The sequence below is a fragment of the Schistocerca americana genome, chromosome X (assembly GCF_021461395.2).
Source record: "Schistocerca americana isolate TAMUIC-IGC-003095 chromosome X, iqSchAmer2.1, whole genome shotgun sequence".
NCBI classification, from domain to species: domain Eukaryota; kingdom Metazoa; phylum Arthropoda; class Insecta; order Orthoptera; family Acrididae; genus Schistocerca; species Schistocerca americana.
Genome location: NC_060130.1, coordinates 929034054 through 929050198, shown reverse-complemented (window position 1 = coordinate 929050198; position 16145 = coordinate 929034054).

Here is a 16145-nt window from a genome sequence, read left to right as displayed (position 1 = left end):
TAAGGTGTTCGAAGTGATGACAATTGGTATCAATGCAGTACTGCAATCTTCTTATCATGGATTGAGTGGTATTCCTTATCACATCGGCACTTGTCAAAGCACATGCTCTGACAATTCTCTCTCGCATATCTTCAGGTGTAGTTGGAACGTCTTTATAGACAATGTCTTTTGCGAATCCCCACAAGAAAAAATCCAGAGGCGTCAAGTCTGGCGAACGAGCCGGCCACGACACATCTCCTCCGCGTCCAATCCAACGATTTGGGAATTGTCTCTACAACTCATTTATAGCCTTCAGTTAAAAATGTCCCGGACACCCACCGTGTTGAAACCACATTCCGTTTCTTCTTCCTAAAGGTATTTCTTCCAATAACAAACCTAATGTTTCTTCCACGAATGTGGTGTAATTCTTACAATTAAGATTTCTTTCGATGAAATAGGGGCCTATAATTCTGTTCCCCAGAATCCCACACCATACATTCACCGACCACCGTTTTTGGTGTGCAGCTGCCGCAGCCAGAATGGTTTTTCAGTTGCCCAATAATGCACGTTATGCAAATTAACATTTCCATGGTTCGTGAATGTATCCTCGTCAGTAAATAAAATCAAATTAATAAATGTGTCACCCCTCTGAATCTGAAGTTGAGCCCATCGGCAGAATTCAGTGCAACGCATACAATCCGTACCTGTTAATTCTTGGTGGAGTCTGATATGGTAAGGATGATATGGCAACGCAGAACACGAACAACACTACTCTGGCTCATGCCAGATTACCTTGCTATTTGACTCGAACTAACACAAGGATCTCGAACCACAGTGGCAAGAGTACCAACTTCAGTTTCCTTATTAGTAACTTTCCTATGCTGGATATGTTTCATATGAGCCAAAGATCCAGTTGTTCTCAATTTATCATACACATATTTAAATGTACAACGTGTAAGGTGAGTACGTTGAGGATATCTTTCAGCGAATAAGTCTCTAGCTCTCACTGAATTTTGTTGGCATTCTCCGTAAATGAGAAGCATATCGACTTGTTCTTCGAAGGAATACATCATTCACATTCGCTTGATTCGACGATACTACTCTTGCCGTTCCTATTACTGTTGTATTGCGAAACCGTCGGATGGTGTTTGCATGTCAATGGCACGTTAGATGGATACGCCGCATTCGGTGAATATTAACTATTTGCAAGATATACGAGAGAGAATTGTCAGAGCATGTGCTTCGATAAGAGTCGATGTGATAAGGAATACCACTCTTTCCATGATACGAAGATTGCAGCACTGCATTGATACCAATTGTCATCGCTTCTGACACCTTCTGTAAATGGACGTTCATGCCACCTTTGTGACCTTCGTTGAGCTTCAAAGACCTTACTGCTACACACCATTGCATTCTTCTCGATAGCCGCTATCAGAAAATAAGTACCAGACTACAGCATCCCATTTAAAAAAGCAAAGTTGACCTTCATATCTCTGACGCGACCCCACCTAGCAACAAAAAACCAATGTCGTATTATGGCCCCCGTTGTCCCATGCAACATTTGTCCCACAAACTTTTCAGCTACTATCATACTTTCGGAGTTATTCTAGGTGGCAATAGTTAGTGACTCAAGTGGCTCAAATGGCTCTGAGCACTATGGGACTTAACATCTGACGTCATCAGTCCCCTAGAACATAGAACTACTTAAACCTAACTAACCTAAGGACATCACACACATCCATGCCCGAGGCAGGACTCGAACCTGCGACCGTAGCGGTGGCGCTGTTCCAGACTGAAGCGCCTAGAAGCGCTCGGCCACTGCGGCCGGCAATAGTTAATGACTCACCCCGTAGATCACAGAGCTTGCGCTTAAACTAGTGCGCCAGCCTTCCCCTTGTGCGCTGTGCTGCTACTGATTTGTATGGTGTGATACGCAGGACATCACAGTTGACTAGCATACGACAGTCGTAGCAACATGACCTGAATCACTACATTTTACTCTTCCTCTCCAAAAACGCTCCCTATTACTAGGTATGATGTTTAGAGAAAACATAAATTTCCACGACATTCGAAATAATACTTCCGATGAACTCATTTACAAAATCTTTTTCAAAGCATGCAGTCACCAATGTATTTGATACGTGCGGCGAAGGAAGTACTCTCCACAAAATTCATTTTTCTAGTCTTCATTTACAAGTGGGCAGGAGCCAAAATCGACTAACGCATAGCCCGCATCTCGTGGTCGTGCGGTAGCGTTCTCGCTTCCCACGCCCGGGTTCCCGGGTTCGATTCCCGGCGGGGTCAGGGATTTTCTCTGCCTCGTGATGGCTGGGTGTTGTGTGCTGTCCTTAGGTTAGTTAGGTTTAAGTAGTTCTAAGTTCTAGGGGACTGATGACCATAGATGTTAAGTCCCATAGTGGTCAGAGCCATTTGAACCATTTTTTCGACTAACGCATAAACAGAGAACCTTTATGTTTTAAAGGCTAAACAGAAAGCACCGTACACGAAGAGAAAAAGTGGTAAAACCCCTGCGGTGTAGACGAAAAGCTGTTTTCTCAGTTATATAATTATTAATACTTTCAACGCTGCAGATGTCGTTGTCCTCCTAAACTAATAATTCTTACAATGAACTGAAATGCATGGAAGTGACAGGCTTAGAAACTATTACTCATGTAACAAAAATTTACCCTCTTGACCACTACCATTCCACCACTCGTAAACACTACTTCTGTAAGGTATGGTACAGTGTGTGAGGTCACATCTTTATTTAAACGCACAGAAAATAGTTCAAATGGCTCTGAGCACTATGGGACTCAACTTCTGAGGTCATTAGTCCCCTAGAACTTAGAACTAGTTAAACCTAACTAACCTAAGGACATCACACACATCCATGCCCGAGGCAGGATTCGAACCTGCGACCGTAGCGGTCTCGCGGTTCCAGACTGCAGCGCCTAGAACCGCACGGCCACTTCGGCCGGCAAACGCACAGAATAGCACGAGAAGCATAAGCTAAATCACGAAGTGATCTCTAAATTTCACTTCTAAAGAGAGCCATTTCGAAAGCATTCAAAATAGTACAGCCTTTGACAAAAACACCAGGTCACTCCCACCCTCCGCAGCGGCTACGACATCGTTAGGCGGCAATAAACATGACAACTCACATAACGCTACGTCTGGCGATCTCCACAATCTGGCCAGTAGCCACTCCGTAGAATGTGGCAGCTGGTAGAAGAAATGTGGTCATCTGCTAGAGCCACGCAATGGCGCGACTGCTGGGAGTCTGGTGGCAAACGACGCCGGGAAGTGTTTCGAAGTATACTCGTAGTGCATTCCGTCTGTATACTGAAGTTATATGTCTAACGCAAGCAGAATCATAATTTCATATTTTGACATGCCGCTTAGGCAGTCTAGTGCAAAAATGTAATTGCGATAAAGTTGTAGGTCGTGTGACTCATGTTGTGAATGTTGTCATTCTCCAGGATTCACTCCCAACATAGCGGACGTGAGCGCTAGCTGGTCACCGGCTCCCTAACCGCCCAGGTGTTCCCTGCGTGTCGCACGGATTGCTTGCGATCTATGGCGTGTGCTGCTCCTCTTGTTTCGGCTAGTATATACTCACAGCTGCTGTGTAAGTTTCCACTGAAAAAGGACAATGATATACCGAGTGAAAGCGGCGCAGCACGACTCGATGGAAACGCACACGAGACCAGCCTGACTTTCAGTTCCGTTCACGGAGTTATGAAGAGCATTGGTGTGACGTCATAAGCGCGTGACTGCGTGTGAGATCGCTCTCTAAGTTTTCATCTATTTTTAGGTTTCAGATATATATTTTAACTGTTTTTGTGATGATATTTACTATATAAGTGACGTATTAGTGGTTTCTTCATTCACCTCTGCATTTCTTGTGTTGTGGCCTGATATTTGTGAGTGTTTCGTATCGAGCAACTTAACCTCTTACCCGTGTTTACATTCCGCGCTGACCAGTTGCAGCTGTAGCGGCGCATCGAAAGCTAAGTACTAATTAATTGTTTGTGTATAGTAGTTTATTTAGGAACTTTAGTAGTCTTCAACCGGTGTTCTTGGTGTTTTCCGGTGAAATAACTTCAGAAGAAATTTTTGCGAACTGCTTTCAGTTTCGTTACTGTCATTAGACGTTTGATTTTCATTCTGTGTTAGTATTTTGTTATATTCTCATTTGTTGTTGATTAATACTGTCAATAATAGTAGTTACTTCCCTTGTAGAGCAAGTTTGTCATTATTGTAGTCAGTTTTTAACATCTTCTTATTGTAGTAGCGGAACTTAGATAAAGTTGTTTTCTTGTTTCAATAATTGTAAAATTTTACCATGAGTGAGAAGTGTGGGCTTTGCCGTAGGTTCGTGAGTAGTGGATTGCGGTGTGAGACTTGTTCGAAGTATTTTCACTGGGGGGAATGCAGTGGGGAAGCCAGTGGGCATTCTGGTGAGATCCTCTCCTGGAACTGCAGGTTATGTAGCAAGAGTAAGTTGATAGAGGAGCAGGAGCGTAAGATCTGTGCCCTTCAGGTGCAGTTGAAAAACGCACAGGAGGAGCTAGATAGGATGAGGAGGGAGAAGGGGGTTGGGGAATGGGAGCTGGCTGTTGGCAAGAGATCTGCTAGGAGAAGGAGATTTTCAGATAGTTTTACTATTGGTGTTTGTAATAGATATGACCAACTGTCAGAGTCTAGTGGAGAGGAATCTCTAGTAGCTGTAGATGTAGGAAGTATGCAGCAGACCTCAGCAGTTACGGTGGCTAGGACAGTTGCAAAGTCTAAGAGAAAGAAGAAGGTTCTGCTGTTAGGTAGTTCTCATGGTAGAGGTGTAGGCCAGCAGTTGCAGGAAGTTTTGGGGAGTGAGTACCAGGTCACCAGCATTGTGAAGCCTAATGCAGGATTGGCTCAGGTGACTTTTAACATAGGGGGGTTATGTAGGGATTTTACTAAAGAGGATCAGGTAGTGATTGTGGGTGGGGCTGGTAATAGTATTGATAGGGATGGGGAGTATGACATAGATGGTGACCTGGAAAAGATAGCCACTCAGACTGGCAACACGAATGTGCATTTCGTGGAACTGTTTCAGCGTCACGATCAGCCTCATCTTAATACAGCCGTCAGGCGTAATAACATGAGACTTGGGGGTGCGCTGATGACAGAAGGCATAAGTCACATTTCAGTGGTGTCGGTGGAGTCTATCAGTAGGACGGGTTTCACTAGACATGGCCTGCACCTCAACAGGTATGGGAAGGGGAGGTTGGCAAAACTTATAGGTTACAGCATAGGTGGGGGTGGTGGGATCACTCATGGGAAAATTCCGGTAGTTGTGGGTGTTAGAGCTGTACCTTTTTTAGATTGAAGTCAGCTGATAGGCATTCCTGCTTAAGGGAAGTCTCTCTAACAAAGAAACCACTTTCTACAAAGCTTGGGTATCCGATTAATGAGGGAATTAGTATATTTCATCAAAATATACAAGGTATTAGAGATAAAGTTAGTGAACTGCTTATAGATGTTGACTCTGAAATTATTGGTATATCTGAACGCTTCTTAAATAAGGAGATAATTCAGAGGCTTCCTTTACCAGGATACAGGTTGGCTGGCAGCTTTTCTAGGAGCTCTTTGCGGTGTGGGGGAGTAGCCATGTATGTGAAAAACGGTATCCCATTTGAGTCAATTGATGTTTCAAAGTACTGCACTGAAAAGGTGTTTGAATGTTGTGCAGGTGTGGTTAAATTTAGTGGAGCTAAACTTCTTACTGTTGTTATTTATAGATCCCCAGACTCCGATTTCACAACATTTTTGCTAAAGCTAGAGGAGGTTGTTGGTTCACTTTATAGGAAATACAAAAAGTTAGTTATATGTGGTGACTTCAATATTAATTGTATAAGTGATTGTGCAAGGAAAAGGATGCTGGTAGACCTCCTTAATTCATATAATCTTATGCAAACCGTATTCTTTCCAACGAGAGTGCAAGGGAACAGTAGAACAACCATAGACAATATTTTTGTTCATTCGTCATTATTAGAAGGGCATTCTGTTAGCAAAAAGGTGAATGGCCTTTCAGATCATGATGCACAAATTTTAAGTCTAAAAGTTTTTTGTGCTGCAACACATGTTAAATATAGTTACCAACGTTTTAGGAAAGCTGATCCAGTTGCTGTACAGACTTTTGTAAACCTTATCAAGGAACAAGAGTGGCAAGATGTTTATAGTGCTGATACAGTAGACGATAAATATAATGCTTTCCTCAAGACTTTTCTCGTGCTCTTTGAAAGTTGCTTTCCGTTAAAACGTTCAAAACAGGGTACTAGCACAAACAGGCAGCCTGGGTGGCTGACTAAAGGGATAAGAATATCTTGTAGAACAAAGTGGCAATTATATCAAAACGTTAGAATCAGTCAAAATCTAAATGCAGCAGCCCATTACAAACAGTATTGTAAGGTGCTTAAAAAAGTTATTAGGAAGGCAAAAAGTATGTGGTATGCAGATAGAATAGCTAAGTCTCAGGATAAAATTAAAACCATATGGTCAGTCGTAAAGGAAGTGGCTGGTCTGCAGAGACAGGTCGAGAATATAGAATCAGTGCGTAGTGGAGATGTCCGTGTTACTGATAAGTCGCATATATGTACAGTACTTAATAATCACTTTCTGAATATAGCAGGCGAACTAAATAGAAACCTAGTCCCAACAGGGAATCATATAGCGCTCTTGGAAAAAAGTGTTCCGAGACTGTCACCTGAAATGCTCCTCCATGATACTGACAAGAGGGAGATTGAGTTAATAATTAAATCACTAAAGACCAAGAACTCTCATGGATATGACGGGGTATCTAGCAGAATACTGAAGTATTGTTCCACGTTTGTTAGCTCAGTACTTAGCCATATCTGTAACTTTTCCTTTAGGAGTGGTCGGTTTCCTGACCGATTAAAGTACTCGGTAGTGAAGCCACTTTATAAAAAGGGAGACAGGGATAATGTTGACAATTATAGACCTATTTCTATGCCATCGGTGTTTGCTAAAGTTATTGAGAGGGTTGTATATACAAGGTTACTGCAGCATTTAAATTCACATAATTTGCTGTCAAATGTACAGTTTGGTTTTAGAAATGGCTTAACAACTGAAAATGCTATAGTCTCTTTTCTCTGTGAGGTTTTGGACGGATTAAATAAAAGGTTGCGAACGTTAGGTGTTTTCTTTGATTTAACGAAGGCTTTTGACTGTGTTGACCACAAAATATTACTGCAGAAGTTGGAACATTATGGAGTAAGGGGAGTAGCTTACAATTGGTTCGCCTCTTACTTTAAGAACAGAAAGCAGAAGGTAATCCTCCGCAATATTGAGAGTGGTAATGATGTTCAGTCCCAATGGGGCACTGTTAAATGGGGCGTTCCCCAAGGGTCGGTGCTGGGGCCACTGCTGTTCCTTATTTATGTAAATGATATGCCTTCTAGTATTACAGGTGATTCAAAAATATTTCTGTTTGCTGATGACACCACCTTGGTAGTGAAGGATCTTGTGTGTAATATTGAAACATTATCAAATAATGTAGTTCATGATATAAGTTCGTGGCTTGTGGAAAATAATTTGATGCTAAATCACAGTAAGACTCAGTTTTTACAGTTTCTAACCCACAATTCAACAAGAACTGACATTTTAATCAGACAGGATGGGCATGTTATAAGCGAGACGGAACAGTTCAAGTTCCTAGGCGTACAGATAGATAGTAAGCTGTTGTGGAAAGCCCATGTTCAGGATCTTGTTCAGAAACTAAATGCCGCTTTATTTACCATTAGAACAGTATCTGAAATAAGTGACATTTCAACACGAAAAGTAGTATACTTCGCATATTTTCATACGCTTATGTCATATGGTATTATTTTTTGGGGTAATTCTTCTGATTCAAAAAGGGTATTTTTGGCTCAAAAACGGGCTGTTCGAGCTATGTATGGTGTAAGTTCGAAAACCTCTTGTCGACCCCTATTCAATAGTCTGGGAATTTTGACATTGCCCTCACAGTATGTATTTTCTTTAATGTCGTTTGTTGTTAGCAATATTAGCTTATTCCCAAGAGTTAGCAGCTTTCACTCAGTTACGAGGGCAGTTCAATAAGTAATGCAACACATTTTTTTTCTGAAACAGGGGTTGTTTTATTCAGCATTGAAATACACCAGGTTATTCCCCAATCTTTTAGCTACACAACACTATTTTTCAACGTAATCTCCATTCAACGCTACGGCCTTACGCCACCTTGAAATGAGGGCCTGTATGCCTCCACGGTACTATTCCACTGGTCGATGTCGGATCCAACGTCGTACTGCATCAATAACTTCTTCATCATCCGCTTAGTGCCTCCCACGGATTGCGTCCTTCATTGGGCCAAACATATGGAAATCCGACGGTGAGAGATCGGGGCTGTAGGGTGCATGAGGAAGAACAGTCCACTGAAGTTTTGTGAACTCCTCTCGGATGCGAAGACTTGTGTGAGGTCTTGCGTTGTCATAAAGAAGGAGAAGTTCGTTCAGATTTTTGTGCCTTCGAACACGCTGAAGTCGTTTCTTCAATTTCTGAAGAGTAGCACAATACACTTCAGAGTTGATCGTTTGACCATGGGGAAGGACATCGAACAGAATAACCCCTTCAGCGTCCCAGAAGACTGTAACCATGACTTTACCGGCTGAGGGTATGGCTTTAAACTTTTTCTTGGTAGGGGAGTCGATGTGGCGCCACTCCATTGATTGCCGTTTTGTTTCAGGTTCGAAGTGATGAACCCATGTTTCATCGCCTGTAACAATCTTTGACAAGAAATTGTCACCCTCAGCCACATGACGAGCAAGCAATTCCGCACAGATGGTTCTCCTTTGCTCTTTATGGTGTTCGGTTAGACAACGAGGAACCCAGCGGGAACAAACCTTTGAATATCCCAACTGGTGAACAATTGTGACAGCACTACCAACAGAGATGTCAAGTTGAGCACTGAGTTGTTTGATGGTGATCCGTCGATCATCTCGAACGAGTGTGTTCGCACGCTCCGCCATTGCAGGAGTCACAGCTGTGCACGGCCGGCCCGCACGCGGGAGATCAGACAGTCTTGCTTGACCTTGCGGCGATGATGACACACGCTTTGCCCAACGACTCACCGTGCTTTTGTCCACTGCCAGATCACCGTAGACATTCTGCAAGCGCCTATGAATATCTGAGATGCCCTGGTTTTCCGCCAAAAGAAACTCGATCACTGCCTGTTGTTTGCAACGCACATCCGTTACAGACGCCATTTTAACAGCTCCGTACAGCGCTGCCACCTGTCGGAAGTCAATGAAACTATACGAGACGAAGCGGGAATGTTTGAAAATATTCCACAAGAAATTTCCGGTTTTTTCAACCAAAATTGGCCGAGAAAAAAAATGTGTTGCATTACTTATTGAACTGCCCTCGTAATACTAGGCAGAAATCAAATCTGCATGTGGAATGCACTTCCTTGACTCTTGTGCAGAAAGGAGTGCAGTATTCTGCTGCATCCATTTTCAATAAGCTACCACAAGAACTCAAAAATCTTAGCAGTAGCCCAAACACTTTTAAGTCTAAACTGAAGAGTTTCCTCATGGCTCACTCCTTCTATTCTGTCGAGGAGCTCCTGGAAGAGATACAAAATTAAGCAAATTCTAGTGTACATTTTTGATTTTCTTTATTTAAACTAACGACTTGTCGCCTGAATATGTTTCTTATATTTCATTTTATCTGTTTCTACAATTGTGTTATAATTTCATGTATTGACTCGTTCCATGACCATGGAGACTTCTCCTAAATGTGGTCCCACGGAACAATAAATAAATAAATAAATAAATAAATTATATGATTAAAAGTGACACAGTACATATCCTACTATATTTTGTCAGAGCTGTTTGTTTTGGGGATGCCGTGTGCGGAAGATTTTGAGAACTTAATAGCTTCTAACGCAAGTATCACAAAATTTCGACTCATGGAAGGGAAAGTTACTCATGTGGCAATTGCTAGTTCAGTAAAAGGCGTGAGAATCTTTGGAGGACATAACCTACCATCAGAATATACAACTGAACTGCGTATGTATATTACGATGAAAGTTTGTTGTCATGAAAGAAAATGGTACACCGCTTATCTGAGTCACAGTTGTGAAATGCTTCAAGCGGTCACGACTGTTTTCGGCTGCTAGAAACCTTATTTACATGTGTACTAATTGGTTTCAAGGGAATCAATGACGTATGCCAACGAGATGTTTACCAAAACTTAAAATAGGCTAGAGCAATATATCTGCCTTCACAAAGAGACAGTAACAGCAAAATCAACTTCCCCGAACATCAGGAAGCAATGTCTTGTACAGGTAGCATTTCAGAATTCTAGCCGTAGTGTGACAACATGATGATGGAAGTAGAAGTATAAGAAAAATCGTTTTACATATTATTCGATATCACATACTAATCAAACAGTGTTTACAAGGAAAATGTATTTCTTCTGGACTGACATAAATCTAAAGCTATGAACAAGGGTGACATTCTGCCATTCCATCCGTTCTTAACCTGCATATTTAACGTAGATAAATGCTACTCAGCCAGTACATAGCTTCCATTAACATTTGTCTGAGTGATGATTCCCTAAACAAACAAAATCCAAATCACTGTCATTAATGATCCCTTCAAATCTTTCCAGAGCTTGTCTTGTGAAGGAACCCAGTGTTTCCAAAACAGACGCTTCTGGTTACTTCTCCTAGGTACTGAATCGAGACTGAGAGATGGCTTAAGATGCAAAGGTTCTCTTAAGATTTCGTTACTGACTTTTTTGGGCCGTTTGCTCATCGAATAAAAAATGGAAAAAACTTCCGTACCGCAACATGGTACATAGTACAGAGTAACCTCCGCCACACACTGTATGGTGGCTTGTGAAGTATCTATGTAGAAGTAGATTTCTCCATCTGGATACGAAGCGCCATCTAAAGGAGCCGACCGCCTTACAGGTACACAAACAGGACACTGCTACAGAAATCCCTTTCTCGTTACTACCACGGTGCTCGGAACTAGAAAGAAGAGCGTAGTCGTAGCTTACGCGTCGAGCATCCTTCCTGTTCTCAGATAATGAATTTTACATACTCATTGTCAAATCTCTAATGAAAATCATTAGAAATATTTCGCCGAGATAACAAGAAAGCATCAAATGAATGTAGACTGATAGTTCGGTGCGCACCCAACAATAAGTGGAAGACCACAGTCCTGCCAAACTTTCCCAGCAATGTTGTCAATTCCCATGTACTACACTAGATACCACCAGAGTGGTTTCGTAAGCGAAACCACTAAATTTATTTGACGGATGGTCACACACCGAGAGAGTGCAAAGTAGCTGATCGAGTTTTCCACTGAGATTTATTGCCATTTCTCTAAGTAGGCTCAGAGGCTAAACTGAATACAGGAATATTGTTATCGACAGCTAAGGCAACCTGCACATTGACAGGAGAAATTTTTAAGTAGGCGTCGTATACAGCAGTGTTTACAATTGTTTTCTTCCACCTGCGGCGGGGCGGGGTTGGTGCGCTGCGTTGTGACTTAATTATTGATGTCTATCTACCTCAGAATAGCGTCCATTCACCACCCGTTGCTGTGCATTCGTAGGTACTATGTAGACGATGAGAAAAGCAGCGTTGAAGAATATCACCGTCCATACTTACCATTACAAAGTCCATGTAACTCAAGTAACAAGATAAACCTGTAAATCTCTATTATAATGGGCAAATCGGGTGCTTCCTCCCATCATTGAAAATGTTTGTTTGTAGATAGTGATGTTTTATTACGGTCCGACAGGTACTCCACGACTGACTGAATGCCGTCGCTCACGGGGCATATAACTCATTCAACTACGCGGGAAAGACTCTTCTCTCATTGATTGAACAAAATGATCATCCAATCAGATTAACCTTTCATGATCAATTTCGCGAACAAACCGCTTTACTCAAATCAGCATTCGCAGATGCATCTACGTCATTTCATATTGCAAAACATCACAAAATGTTCCACAAAACCAAACCAAATGAAAACTAAAAGAAAACTATGCTTGAAATATACATTAGAACTAAGTATCCTCTTACTATAGTTCTGGCTGTCTTATTACAAAAACAAACGCTCCTAGACATACGTCATCCACCAGTTATTGGGATTCACCGTTTTTAGGACATCCTGGTTACGTAACACTTGCTAGTGTAACAAAATAAAAAAAAACACTCCATCTTCAGGCCACGAGTGGCCTACCGGGACCATCAGACCGCCATGTCATCCTCCGTAGAGGATGCGGATAGGAGGGGCGTGGGGTCAGCACACTGCTCTCCCGATCGTAAGATGGTATTCTTGACCGAAGCCGCTACTATTCGGTCGAGTATCTCCTCAATTGGCATCACGAGGCTGAGTGCACCCCGGAAAATGCCAACAGCGCATTGCGATCTGGATGGTCACCCATCCAAGTGCCGACCACGCCCGACAGTGCTTAACTTCGGCGATCTCACGGGAACCGGTGTATCCACTGCGGCAAGGCCGTTACCATGCATAGCGTAATACATTATAAAATTGAAATTTGACGTATGTCCCCACATACACAGTCGCATTCACTCTCATCTACTCCCATCCTAACACAAAATATAAATACACTCCTGGAAATGGAAAAAAGAACACATTGACACCGGTGTGTCAGACCCACCATACTTGCTCCGGACACTGCGAGAGGGCTGTACAAGCAATGATCACACGTACGGCACAGCGGACACACCAGGAACCGCGGTGTTGGCCGTCGAATGGAGCTAGCTGCGCAGCATTTGTGCACCGCCGCCGTCAGTGTCAGCCAGTTTGCCGTGGCATACGGAGCTCCATCGCAGTCTTTAACACTGGTAGCATGCCGCGACAGCGTGGACGTGAACCGTATGTGCAGTTGACGGACTTTGAGCGAGGGCGTATAGTGGGCAAGCGGGAGGCCGGGTGGACGTACCGCCGAATTGTTCAACACGTGGGGCGTGAGGTCTCCACAGTACATCGATGTTGTCGCCAGTGGTCGGCGGAAGGTGCACGTGCCCGTCGACCAGGGACCGGACCGCAGCGACGCACGGATGCACGCCAAGACCGTAGGATCCTACGCAGTGCCGTAGGGGACCGCACCACCACTTCCCAGCAAATTAGGGACACTGTTGCTCCTGGGGTATGGCGAGGACCATTCGCAACCGTCTCCATGAAGCTGGGCTACGGTCACGCACACCGTTAGGCCGTCTTCCGCTCACGCCCCAACATCGTGCAGCCCGCCTCCAGTGGTGTCGCGACAGGCGTGAATGGAGGGACGAATGGAGACGTGTCGTCTTCAGCGATGAGAGTCGCTTCTGCCTTGCTGCCAATGATGGTCGTATGCGTGTTTGGCGCCGTGCAGGTGAGCGCCACAATCAGGACTGCATACGACCGAGGCACACAGGGCCAACACCCGGCATCATGGTGTGGGGAGCGATCTCCTACACTGGCCGTACACCACTGGTGATCGTCGAGGGGACACTGAATAGTGCACGGTACGTCCAAACCGTCATCGAACCCATCGTTCTACCATTCCTAGACCGGCAAGGGAACTTGCTGTTCCAACAGGACAATGCACGTCCGCATGTATCCCGTGCCACCCATCGTGCTCTAGAAGGTGTAAGTCAACTACCCTGGCCAGCAAGATCTCCGGATCTGTCCCCCATTGAGCATGTTTGGGACTGGATGAAGCGGCGTCTCACGCGGTCTGCACGTCCAGCACGAACGCTGGTCCAACTGAGGCGCCAGGTGGAAATGGCATGGCAAGCCGTTCCACAGGACTACATCCAGCATCTCTACGATCGTCTCCATGGGAGAATAGCAGCCTGCATTGCTGCGAAAGGTGGATATACACTGTATTAGTGCCGACATTGTGCATGCTCTGTTGCCTGTGTCTATGTGCCTGTGGTTCTGTCAGTGTGATCATGTGATGTACCTGACCCCAGGAATGTGTCAATAAAGTTTCCCCTTCCTGGGACAATGAATTCACGGTGTTCTTATTTCAATTTCCAGGAGTGTATCAATTTTTAAACTATTATTACTGAACTATTTTATTACGAAAGTAATATTATTACAAGTTTAGCATCAAAATTCCTAAAAAATAACTTGTGCGCCCTGAGAGTGCTGTTATTGTTTTCAAATAACAAGGAAACTTAAACTTTCATGATTCCTATCTGAATTTACTTTACCAAGTGTCGGTGAAGTACTTTTTAATAGGTTTTTTTTTTATATTTCCAAAACTATTAAAGTTATCCACATGAAAATTTTACACACTGTTCTTCTAAATTATAAATGTTCCTATACCAAATTTGAAAACAAACAGATCATATTTATTATAGTTATTTAGTTTCTTAGGTGAGATGAATAAGTGATCTTAGCACACTCCACACAGAGCAGTTCTCACGGCCCGCACACCGCGACAGATGGCATAATGACACCAGCAGCCGACTATACAACGGCCAGGGCTGGAGGCTTCATTGCCAACCTCCAATACAGCTTGACCTAATGGAATAAAACTTACTGCAAAACTCTCAGCCATGCAAATAATGCGATGTTACACACCCGCTAAGGAACTAAAAAATTTTCTTTGAAAAATTTTTTTGTTTCTTATAAGTTTTTTGGCTGTAATGTTTTTTAACTATGCCAACATTCTTCATTAAACTGTATTTTCCAAAATCAAAATTTTTCATTTGATCAAAATCATTTAAATAATATAACATCATCACAAGAGATATCTATTTACATCAATTGTTCATGGCTAGGGCTTGATGATGTACAGGAAATTAACTGTACAAAAAAGAAAATTATTTTTCATCAGCTGAAAAGAAATAACACATCTAATGCTCTTACAGAATTCACCAAAGTCCACTTCCAAAATTTTCGTATTACAATATTCACTTTAGTTTACATTAACAATTTTCTTTTTTTTAACTTTTTTTTTTTTTTTTTTGCGGAAACCGAAAGGTATCCAGCGATATAGAGGTCGTCTGTCCCTACAGTGAATTCATTCCCTAACACAACTGGGTGCTTTTCCACTAGGGAAGCAAATGAATATAAACATCACCGACACTTCACCTGTAATCATACAATGGCTCGTCACTGGGGTGTATCGCCCGGCCCTATTTCGTCCTGGAGTTCTTTCCCAGTGTCGTATCTGGCTCAGTCACATTTTTGCGTACCTGCAATATACAGTCTGTCTCAGTGTCCATTCTTAATTTCTACATCTTATTCCTAACACACATATGTACTTTAGTCCACAGTTGCTGCTCTCACCTCAAAAGTAAAGACTTCCATGAGGAAATAAAGGGATTTTTTTTTTAACTTTACTGTCCTCCAGAAATTATTTCTTATTTATTCAAAGCTTTTTTCTTTCTCAGGCCAATTCCTACTCATTTTTAGCTCAACATCTCTCTACATTTAATGTTAATTAAATCAGTGAAAAATGAATTAACTACTACTAAAAATCTTTAATAGTGCACCCAAGATCGGCACTACTACTGAAATCTTATTTTGAAAATCTCTTTTTAATTATCAAGCAAGTTGCTGATACAAAATCTACTGCTCCAAAAAATAATTTTAACATTCTTTCAGAAAACTGCTTAGCTTTACACGTAATCTATTACACACAAAGAATTACTACAACATCAGAAAATATACGGAAAAACTACTTCTGCCACCCTCAGCGGCTCTGAAAATTGTCATTACATATTACACCAATAGATACAAAATTATTGAGCGCTGAAAATAATTCAGTCCACCCCCTGCAGTTCCTCCACACTTCCTATATACATGATACAAAAAAAAAGAAAACAATTTTAGAACATCACTACAATTACTCAATTCTTTCATACTACTATGTACAAAAAATTCGTATCCATACAAAGTTTTCAGTAACCCTCTTTGAAAAATATCCTAGCCAGCTTCAGTGGCTCAGTGCGGTCTTCACATTTAACACACATAAGAAATACATATTTGTTGGCAAAGCATACAAAAAGCCTTAGTAGAAAATATTAAAAATTACTCATGCCGCTTCCGTGGTGCTACTCATCGCATACACAATCTTCAAGAAAAAAATATTACTCAGAATATTAAACA